The sequence below is a fragment of the Perna viridis genome, chromosome 12 (assembly GCF_037379345.1).
Source record: "Perna viridis isolate PV_CMFRI_1.1 ecotype Kerala chromosome 12, ASM3737934v1, whole genome shotgun sequence".
Lineage (NCBI taxonomy): Eukaryota > Metazoa > Mollusca > Bivalvia > Mytilida > Mytilidae > Perna > Perna viridis.
Genome location: NC_142456.1, coordinates 9,013,582 through 9,026,092, shown reverse-complemented (window position 1 = coordinate 9,026,092; position 12,511 = coordinate 9,013,582).

Here is a 12,511-nt window from a genome sequence, read left to right as displayed (position 1 = left end):
GGATAATACAGACACATGAAATCAGCCTCATATCTTGACCTACATTAGGAAATCGACAGTAAAGGAAAACTATTTACCAAGCTTTAACACAAATATGATGACTTTTCATTCAAAATTGTCAACTTCCCTCTCATCTGTGGCAACATCCCTTCAGCACCTGCCTATTGAGTGTTCATATCACAACTCATACGTTATGCCAGAGGTTGCCGAAACTACGCAGACGTTTTGTATCGCCCTAGAATTCTATCAAATATGCTTCTGGAACAGGGTTATATTGCTACAAGATTGAAATCATTACTACAAAAGTTTTATGGTCGTCATAATGTATTCGTGAATCGTTACAGTGTATCCATCTGCGCTCCGAAAATTGATTTGTTCTACGTGTCATAGTTTTCCTTTCCTCTTTTGACTAACCCGGACTTGACTTTTTATGAGCAACTCGGCGTGTGTTTCTAGAAAAGCAGAGGAAGCCTACCCTATAGGTGCACTTGGTCCATGCTCTTAGTTTTTAGTGGAGCTCGAGTTGCTCATTTGCTTTTGTTATTTTGTATGTATGATTTTAGTTACTTTATGTTCTTTGTTGTGTATGTCTGTTTTCCATGTCTGGTCTTTGTCCCTGGATTACATTCTTTTGATTAACTATAAGTTTGGTTCCCTTGATTATTTTTTTAAACACCAAAGGAAATTTTAGAAAATAAGAAATGTCAGTCTTATTTAGGGTGTTTTGAGAAAACGAATGATAAAAAATATACTAAAAAAATCGATTATATTTATGAACTTGTGTTGTAATACCATGTTTTTCCAAGGTTCTTATTATTGGTGTCTGTACTAATATATAATTCGTTTCTATAGCTTTAATTGACCGTAGTTTGTACTACTTGTTGTGTATATTTTTTTTATGTCTGGACGCACATCTTTTGTTTTTAATACCTTTTATTGTTCGGTGTCTGGACGTAGATTTCGTTTTTCACGTATAGGTGTTCGGTGTCTGTACTATTATCTCCTGTGTTTTCGTGGCCTTAATTGTTTGGTGTCTGCACTATTTTCTTATCTGTTGCATAGCTTTGACTGTTTGGTGCCTGTATTAACTTCTCATTTGTTTCAATAATTAAAATAATTCAATGCCGTTACTAATTTTTAAAGAAGTTGTAAAAATGATTTTGCTGACATAAACGTATTAACAAAATACTTAACTTCATATCCCAACATGTCTTACTTTTGCTGTTATCACGGGCAAAGGATGAGGGCCATAAGGCCGTATTCTGCCTACTAAAATAATTGTGGGAAAATTATCATTGATTCGAAAGAAAACTCAATACTAATGTAATTTATATTGTAAATTTTCAATTTTATGCATTAAGTTTGCAATTTAAAAAGTAAAATTTGAGAAAAGAAGGCACTAAAATCCTCTTGAAGGTCATTCAGGAAAGACAATAGCATTTATTCACTCATTTGCGATATACTGAATAGTGAGATCCAGCGTTAACAAAAAAAAAGCATTGAAACTGAAAGCGTGCATTTATTCATTCATTCTCCAGGAAGAAGGATTTTTTTGGTTAATGCTAGATCTATGTCCATTCAGTAGAAATCACGCTTAACATCGCTTCAAAAATGACTCAGTCCAACCTTACCTGTGCATGTATCATGTTAGCTAGCTATTTATCACATTATTAAACACCTGACCACCCGTCTATTTACACTGTAGCAAGTGGAGTAGATTTATTAATTAAAGAGTTTTAATGCCAAAAAATGATCATTTTCTTGTAAAATAAAGTCTGAAATTATCTATTCTTCGATCAGATGTCGATTTTGATATATAGTTACTGCCGTGAACATGCATGTACATTGTACGTGAATGCACTAACTTAAAACCGCGTCACTGTCTCGAATCCATTGTTGGTTTTAGTATCTGTAGAAGTCCCCTTAGTTTTTTACTTTGTGATTTATTTTTACGTTGACTGTAGAACAAAAATGAGAGACTTCAAATAAGTTCGTATAAACATTTGACTTTAAAGGGGGCTATGATCATATTTAGAATAAAAGGACAAAATTGAAATTTTCTTTCAAGAAATGAAAAGGCAGAACAGCAGGGTTTTTTATTGTCTTAATTGTCGGAAAATCAAAAGCCATTTTCTTTGTTTGCCTGGTAAAAAATCAAGGCTCTGGGTATTTTTCTAGTGAAATGATTAAGACCATTCCTAGTATATATCTAACAATGTTTATTCAAGACTGCCATCTTTATCCGGAAACAAATAAGTGTAATGCATGTAAATACAAATAATAAATGTTTTATTTAAGTAGTACTCCGGCTAAGAATCATGCAAAAGGTGATTGATTGGTGAAAAGCCTACATATTTTTATTTTTGATATTTCAAAAAAAATTTGAAAATTAAGGGAGATAACTGTAAATGACACTCAAATACAATAGAATCTACTGGATTTTCAATGTTGATTATCTCATAAGAGCAGGCAGATTCGAATAAATACACATTTCATAATATAGACCCATAAATCAACTTAATATCAAAAATAAAAATATGTAGCCTTTTTTTTTAGGTATATCACATTTTACAGATTTTGCATGATTCTTACAAAGACTACTACTTAAGTCCTTACCAAAAAAACTTAGTGGAGTAGCTTGCACATTGCTGTCTTTTTTTTTTCTAAAAGAATAACTTGGGAATTGGTGCAATATACAACTGTTATTTTTATCCTAAATTGAAGTGAGTCACTTCTGAGCTTCATGACTTACCTTTTTCTCCCCATCATTGTAACTAATGAATACTGAAAATTCCGGAAAAGGTAAGTTTTAAGCTCCCATCGGGAGACAGACAGAACTGTGGGAGATTACGAAATGTATGATAAATATCGGGAGGCTCGCTCCAGTCGACAGCGGAAGCGTTAACACTTATATAGATGCTTTTATTTCAAACTTTCCCACCTTAGTTTACTACTATTCGTAGTAATAATTTCTAATGAACAAGTGTCATTTGTTATTTTTCTGGTTTACATATTTTAAAACTTTTCAAATACTGTTGAAATTGTTGATTTCTGCTAAAAATTATTATTAGTTTATCAACAATGATTTGTACATATACGTGCTGATCATGTTTTACCTATTGTACCCAGAAAACATTAAATACAGCAGGGATCTGTCTGTCTGTCTGTCTGTATTTAAAAACAAGAAGATTATTGTCTCATCTGTGGATTCCATTTTCAGATGAAAATACTCTTGGTGATACTGAATTTTATTTAAGTGTGTTTTTAATTTTGTCAATACCTGTTGAAAAGCCCTATTTTACGGAACGGGAGACCAAAATGATTTGTTGCTTAAAGTTTTTCATGCGTAAAAGTAAATGTACAAATGCCAACATTCTTTAAAGGAATAAGTACGTGACTTTACCAATGCGTTACCAAATTCCAACGATTTTTCACATTTACGTCGGGCTGTTGAAAGTAAACTTTATATTTTAATTCATCCTCAATTTGAGGCTTCAATGCTTAATTTTGCGCAGCTATTTACGCTACACAAAACATTTCTTTGTCTAATCCAAAATAAAAAAAAAACATGTAATATTAACATATGGTCATGAAAATCATATCACCTTTAAAAAGTTGTGTTTTTGATAACCTGATCATCTAACATAAAATGTACCAATTAAAAACCACAACAGATCCACACTAAAGAGAAAAGAAAAAAATATGGCATTTTATATCCATCCCTGACCAGGTCTCGTCACTTAAACGTAGTATATAAGTCTAACGAATAGAGTAAAACATTACACTAAGGTTTTTTTACGAACGAAAATAAATTTAATTTTTAGATTTCTGCTTGAATTTAGAGATGAAAACATTTGTTTAAATATTAAAAATCCATGAAAAAAAACACAGAAGAAATAATTTTATGTTCTAATATCTTTCACTCAAAAAGAGCCAAGTACTTGCCTAGTTGTATTTGATTGTGAAACATAGCAAACACATAAAGATCTTTTATCAAATCCAAAGTGATTTTTGTTTATAATTTACCACTGCAATTCACTGCATGTGTTAGATATATACTTTATACACTTCATGAAGGATTTATGAACTAAGATAGCCAAGCTACCATAACTTTGTTCCTGTTTATGATACTTCACCCTATTAATATGGTTTACGATATAGTTATCAAATCTAAAATATGTATTATCCCACTTTGTCTCAGCAAAACAAATTATATCACACTTATTTACAGACATTGTAAGCATATAATCTTGAACTTTAATCACACAATTTTGATTTGAGTCTATTTTCATTCCACTAAGAAATATTTACAGACTTTTTAAAAGTCATTTTCTATATAAAGTAGGCACAAGTTGCGCTTCACTTAGATCGATGTAGCTTATCTTTTTGTCCCATGGTCACATTTAATACATACTTATGTTTTATAGTCCTTCATATTGCAATTTCCGTGTATATATCTCATTGTGTAAAATGATAATTGAGATAAGATTCCCATACCTTCCCGGGCCATTTCATCGTATACGAAACTCGTCACATGTATTGCACAGCACATTGGTCTAAAATGTCTTTAATTTTCAAACAATATGTTTCCATTACAAATGAAAACTTAATTATTTTTCTCATAAAAATACCAGGTTTGTATACAAATGTATCGCAAATGTGTCTGCACATTCCTGCTAATTCCATTCCAAATTTTCCACTTCAACATTCACTATTTCAACAAGCACATATCGATCCCGATACACTAACATTGGAACCTTAATTCCCAATTGCCATTTCTGAGTACCAACATAGAATTCCAGAAACCTATATTCTTTAAGGGTGTCTTGAACGTACAGTCGTTTAGATCCTTAATCTTCTCATATTTCAGAGTTGGGCCTACGTTGTACTTCAAATTCTAGTTAGAAAAATGCAACCATATATTTTTTTTTCAAACTATCAAACACAACCTTTCTATTATTAATTAACTCTGTAACATTGTCTTGAATAGAGTCTAAACTGCGCTTACAATAAATCGTTAACCCGGCCAAAAAAAAGAAAAACAAAAAAAAAAGAACAAAAACAATACCAAATTGTTCAGTATTGGCCGGATTCCAATCCGCGTCGCTAGGAAATTCTTAAGTTGACTATAGAGGTTATAAAAGTATTCATAAAAAACTTACTCTCATGACAACCAAAAGTAAATGGTAAGTCACATTAAGGTCATCTTGAAGAGTGTACACTATGTTTTTTTTCTCCTAATGACTAAGGAAGTTTATAAATGATGCCGTATAAATATCATAGTCCTACATTTAGATGTTGATTGACAAAGGTTTAGAATTACACACTAATTCTAAATGTACAAAAATAATTGAGTTACAGAAAACACGAAAACATTACCAAAATTTGAAAATCTTTCTGACATTTACATATCAAATAAAAAAAACAACAATATAATAAAAGAGCTGAAATACATTTTATCTTCAATAGCATAAAAGGAAAAAAAATCCATTATAACAAGTCAAATGAGCACAAGAAAATTATATATTTCATTCACTTTTAGTAAAAGGAAGAAAACAGGAGAAAAACAAGTTGCTAATGAGCTTGATCCAAATACATAGATCTGCCTATTTTTCTCAGATTCAATTTACATGTAGTAGTATGCAAATTATTTAATTTCTTCTAATAAATGTATCATTACGTAGTGATTATCATATTGTCTTATCATTAGTTATAGTAACCCTGCTTGTCATACTGGCCTTAGGTATTGACTAAAGGACACCGTGGGTAGTAATTAGCATTTTTTCTTATGTACATAGCGGACATCTTGATATTGCAGGAAGGTATGGGCAATTTCCATTTTTGAAAACTCCACAACAATTTATAAGATGAAGACCAATAGTATAAACCCCGTTCCTTGATAATTTATTATGTCACCATGTATCATATGGTTGTATGGTATTGTCATTTGAACATTAACTTAATATATTTTTACTCGGCGTCACATAAATAAGATACTGTTAAAATTTGAATAAAATATTTTCTACGACTTTATTGACACCTACCGTCGTTTGAATTGCCGTAAATGACTTGCTCATTTTTTCGCCAAACGGCTTCTCCCTAAATATTGAATCGTTAAATTCCGGTGAAATTTAAATTCTCGGTCCCAATATTTACATTGTTAAAAGTCGGCCATGTTTACAGTGATCGGGATGCTAGATGTTGTTTACGTTAAAATGGTTTGTCCAAAAACCGAAGAACCCAGAATACATTTCGGCGCTAATTCGGATATCTCAGATTTATTCTACGCGAACATCGTACAACACCGAGAAGTTGATCAAGCAGACAATTGTCACCGGAGTTCGACGGGAACTTACAAACTTCGTTTGTAAACAAATCGTCCCGTAGAAACCAACATGGCGGATATTAATATAGGATTTTCCCGTAAGGATTTGTTACGCACGATTTCAGCCGATAAACGACTCGTTGGAACTATCACGTCATGCATATATGCGAACTATCTTCAGATTAAATAAAAAAGAGACAACTCTAGCGGTAAGGCCCGACATTTTAAAAAAAATAGAGCTTCAAATCGAAATGTGCTGTATGTGACGTCGAGTATAAGTAAAATATGTAAGCATGAAGTAGTTAAGGAATGGAGATTTCAATCATGTTCGTCATTTTTATAGTTGTTGTAACGTCATCTCTTTATTCATTCATCCCCATACAGAGGAAAAAGCATACACAAATATAATTTTAAAAAGTGTATATCCCATACTAATTTCATCTGAAAAATAAAAAAAAACCACTTATTCCAAAGCTTTCCATGAAGAAAAAAAATGTTGTCCTATACCCATTTGTACCGGTCTCATCTCAGTTTTGCTTGGTCCCTGATTGTTCCACGTTTACATTTGTACTTTATTGTATGTACTTAAAAATTCCTTTCACTTTTTTCTGTAATTAAACTATTCAACGTTCATATCTGATACACGTAGATGTGTATTTTACACATTTTGGTGCATTGCCTAAGATTGGAAATAAAATTTAGAAATTGTTTTTTTTTGTATTTGTAACTGCGGACTACAATAAAAAAAAACGTAGAACTGATATGAATGATAAAATGTCTTCCATATCTTAAAATAAAAGGTTAAATATTAATTATTCGTAATCATTTGACAAAAAGGAATAAAAATGAAATTATGTCAATGTTCCAACACCATTGAAATGTAAATTGCGTTTTAGTATTTTTTTTTTATCACAAGAAAAACAGTCTGGTGACACCTGATTTTCTTTGGAAATGTGGAAGATTGTCATTTCACGACAACATTGATGAAGAATTTCAAATGTATTGAGACATTTATCCTAGTAACTTTTGTTGAAACCCAGACAAGTATCCAAAGAATCCTTGGATGGGCTTTACCAAGAGTAGATTCAGAAAGCTCAGTTTGGGATTACTGCGATATCTCTCCCGGTAACGATAGAGGAGTACTGGGGTATTAAGTGTGATTAATATCTTTATAAAGATTAACATAACAAATAACACTATTGTATACGATCAGCAATATATATATATATATTTGTTTTTGTCATTACACAATTATATATTAACTATATGACCATCATTTATGTGTGGCTACCCCCAAATTCATAAAGCGGGAGATCTCTCACTCAAAATTTCCTCAAAGCTGTAAATTAATCGAGTTTTTGTTTTTGCGATATGTTTCAACATAAATTGAAGTAATTTATAATAAAGTGAAGCTGACATCGAATAAAACAAAAGTAATCTGTGACATGGACACGGAAGCGGGAGAATGCTGAACTTGTTTTTATGAAAACTTAGAAGGATCTCGCCGAAAGCGGGACAGATAACACATATGGACTATACACATTAAATATAGACATAGATAAAATGTTGCTATTACAAAAAGTATTACAAGAAATAAGAAATAGTTGAATTAGTGATGCATATCTTTATGAATACATCAATTTGCATGTGCCGAAACAATCGTCTTGCTAATGTTTATACAAAAACCCTGAAAATGGTGCATTGAATATATACTCCGGAATCATACCATACACTTCCTTTCGTTTTCGGATCGAAAGAGGTTTTTGTCAGGAGTATAGAAGGGCAAGCTCCGAATAGCGTCTGACGTTCAAAATGTACTCTAGAAGCTGCAACCAGCCCTCTCAGAAAATGCAAGAATCTTGCATCTCTTTTTAAAACACTTTCTCATGAATCATTATGGTGTATCCATATGTACCATAAGATATGGTTTGTTTACAGTGTCTTAGCTTTCCTTTTCTCTTTTGTCTATCACTGATGTAACATATCATGAACAACTTGGAAGTTGTTTCTAGGCACGCAGAAGACGCTTACCCTACCGGTGCACCTGATCCGTGTTCCTTGTTTCTTTGCACGTCAATTTAAATGGGGTCGTCCATCTATGTTTTTTTTATCACTATTTTCTTTGACTTGTCTTTAAATATAGCGAGAATAGGCAAAGTGAATTTGTCAAAGAGACAACAACCTTACAAGGATGAAAATGTCAGTCCAAGGCCACCCACTGGTCTTCAATGAACAAAGTAGAAATCCCACCACCACAGGGCAGACTGCAGCTGTCCCAAAAACAAAATTATTCACAGGTACAGCGAAAAAGTTGTCCCTATTTACTCAAGTTATATATAAAAAATAAACTTGAATAGGAAACGAATCGTTCATATGATAAGAAATATCGTTAATGTTTAATACTATACTCGACGTCACATACAACACATTTTCGAATTGAAGCTGTACTTTTTAAACCGTCGGGAATTACCGCTACAGTTGTCTCTCTTTTATTTAATCTGAAGATAGTTCGCATGTATGCATGACGTGTTAGTACCAACGAGTCGCTTATTAGCTTAAATCATGCGTAACAAATCCTTACGGGAAAATCCCATACTAATATCCGCCATGTTGGTTTCTATGGGACGATTTGTTTACAACGAAGTTCGTAAGTTCCCGTTGAACTCCGGTGACAATCGTCTGCTTGATCAACTTCTCGGTATTGTACGTTTTTCGCGTAAAATAAATCCGAGATATCCGAAATAATGCCGAAATATATTCTGGGTTCTTCGGTTTTTGGATAAACCATTTAAACGTAAACAACATCTCCTAGCAACCCGATCACTGTAAACATGGCCAACTTTTTACAATGTAAATATTGGCACCGAGAATTAAAATCTGATCGGAATTTAATGATTCAATGTTTAGGGAGAAGCCGTTTGGCTAAACGAATGAGCAAGTCATTTAAGACAATTTAAACGACGGTAGGTGTCAATAAAGTCGTAGAAAATATTTTTATTCAAATTTTAACGGTATATTATTTATGTGACGCCGAGTATAGTTCACTATCGAAATTTATAAAAGAAAACGACTTGAATTACCTGATAAAATCTTGAGGTAAAACAATATTTGTATATAATTTTGTTTGAATTTTAAGTTAAATTATAAAATTCTAATGTTGCAGATAAAATGTTACTTCTTGATACACCTGTACAGTATACCGAGATGGCAATATTTACATGAGTAGTATTTTTTTTTTTAATTTCATCTCAACAAAGTGTTTGATGGAAAGATGAAGAAAGTAACTCTTCAAAGTATTTTTCTCCTTTTTTCTAACGAATGCTGACGTGTTGAACCCGTTCTATTAACTTGCTAACAACGAGCACTAAACAAATACAATGACTGGAAACTAATAGATCAGGTGGACAAAGCACACCAATGCAATGACGCATTTTTTTCTGAATTCTGTAAAGAACAAATTATTTAATACATCTGACTTTCGATGGTACTGGTTGTCCTAGTTCATTAATTTTCTTCTTCAATTCCTTGATCTTTTTAGCTGACTTTCTTATATCTAACACTATTTCAGGATCGGAAATGTCTGGTACTTTTTTCTTTAAATCCTTACTTCTTAATTGTTTGCTTGCTTATTAATATTGTAGTAGATCTAACCAGAAAAGGCTCATTAATACCCTTACAAGATGGCAGTCATTCACAAAAAATATTGATCTATATCAAAGGTCAGAAAAAAAGCGCAGATCTGACAATTTTAGAAAGTGGTTTCATTAAAAAGTAAAATTCATGAATTCTGTACTGATTCTGCCTACACCCTAAAAAGTAAAAGGGACCAAATTTTGAAACGAACGGATTGTTTGAACCTCTGGACCACATAGATCGGCCATTGAACAGTAATAACAATTGAAAGGGAATTGGAAACGTTTGTTTCTTGCTTTTTAATTTTTTAGTGTTATCACTGTTCTAATTCTACAACATTCTACAAAAAATAAACAGATATGATATATCAGTTACAAAAATTATTAAGAGAAAAAGAAGTCCTTATGGACTTTTAAATCAATATTGTGTCACCTTGCAAGTTTACAGCTAGGGCAGGTAATAAGATCTTTAAGCCTTATTTTCCTCCATCTTTCTTTCTTTTCTTGCAGTGAACGTACATACTCGTGCATACTCTGGCATAGATATGAATTTCGTCAAGACAAATATAGCACTGTTTTCCGGCGTCTTTATGCTCATTGACATAAACATACCAATATCATAGAAAAAAAAATGGGAAAAATTATGGAATTTGATGAGTGCAAATACATGGACATTTTGTCTGATTGTTCACCAGATAAATTGCAAAAGTAATATGTTTTTTTATTCATTTTTTTCTACAATTTTGCACTGTGAAAATAAAATTGTTCCCATTTGATATATGGATAATTATGAGTTTTGATGTGTTGCCTCCTTTTTTGTTTCTGTTTTAAATGTTTTTCAATCGCTAATATTGTTTGTAACCTCTTGCACTCATGATTTTAGTTCTTAACATTCGCATAAGATTTGTAAAATTATATATTACTACTCCAACATTACACTGCAGATCAGTGTCGTGATAACCGTCATAGCTTCGTAGTTCTAGCTTCATACGAGATCAACATGTACCTCTAAATTATATGTATGAGTACGGAAATTTACATTAAAAGATAAAATGATCGGTTAGCATTGAACATTATCCAGGATCCGACTCAGACACAGGGGCTCGTGGCAGTTGACTATATATGTTATATACATTATCAGGGTCCCGATATTTATATTTAATCATTGCCAGTTGTTTAATCTGGTTCCTGGTAATCAGTTAATTTGATTGAAAACATTCGGGTAATCACAGTTACGAAAAAGTTATATAAAGGAAAGCAAGATTCTAGTGGAAGTCACCCGAGTTTAAATCATATCCATACGTGCAATTTCGTATGTTGAAAGTAAGCCGAAATCAGCGGAATAGAATATTTGACGATTAACGACTTTGAAGACTTCAGTCTTAGACTTTGTATTTGGTTTTGTCATGTTTTTTTTCTTAGTTTTGTTTCTTTTTAATATGCGTCGAGTACCTCATATGAAATGTTCTGCATATACAGGTAAAGTTTCAAGGTGTTTACAAGTTACGCTATAAACGATTTAGTGTGTTTATCTACACAAATCTATCCTTAATCTTTACTGCTGGTATATTTTACTTTCTCATTTTGAAATTCATGATTTGCCTTCTGCGTAGATTTTTCTATTAGGAAACACCAACCAATTAGATCTGTTCACGTTTATTCGCACGTTAACTTTGTTTTATTTCTGTTTACAGAAAGATTCAACGGGAGTTGGAATAGTACACTACTGTTTATTCTTTATTTTATATCATGCTTTGAGTCCTGCTATAAGAAGACATTATATTCCTGTACACGTAAAAAGGATGACTCAGAATAACCTACCAACCAAGTTAAAGAGAAATCTTAATCGTCATTTGTTTTAATGTCTAATATGAATTGAATATTACATATTAAAATCTGTATCACAGGCAGTACCAACATAAGACTCTTATGCCACCCTAGCACCCTCGGTCTGCGGGATGATATAGTTCGAGGCTTGATACAGCATATGATACAGATTTTGACATGTCATGTTCGTTGTATCATATATCTTATCTATACTTCAAGTATGGTCTGTGAAGTAGTGCCATATAAGGTACGCAATACAGGTAAAGGATGTGATATAGGGAATGCGATATAGTTGTTATATAGGGTATGCGATATAGAGTAGACGATTTATGATTAACAAACACTGATAATATATGTACAAAGTTATATTTTAATCTGAATATATGATATAAATAGATAGCACGTGTTCGAAATGAAAGGTTATAACAAAATTACCGAACTGATAGAATCTACACAATGGTAAAAAGGAATAATCATAAGGGAAGTCCACATAAGAAAGGGTTATATTAGGGTAAAAACCGGTAAGTTGAAACTACTGCCATAGTCCTGACTAAGTATAAACATTTCCGAAATGACTTCTATTTAAATATTTGACTGATATCTTTGGATGAAACTCAAGTTTCTATATTTATTATTCAAGAATTTTTTTTCTTTTTGACCAGATTTTGCGAAAATAACATGGTCAAAAATTTATATCAATCCTTATCATTTAATATCTAATCTATTG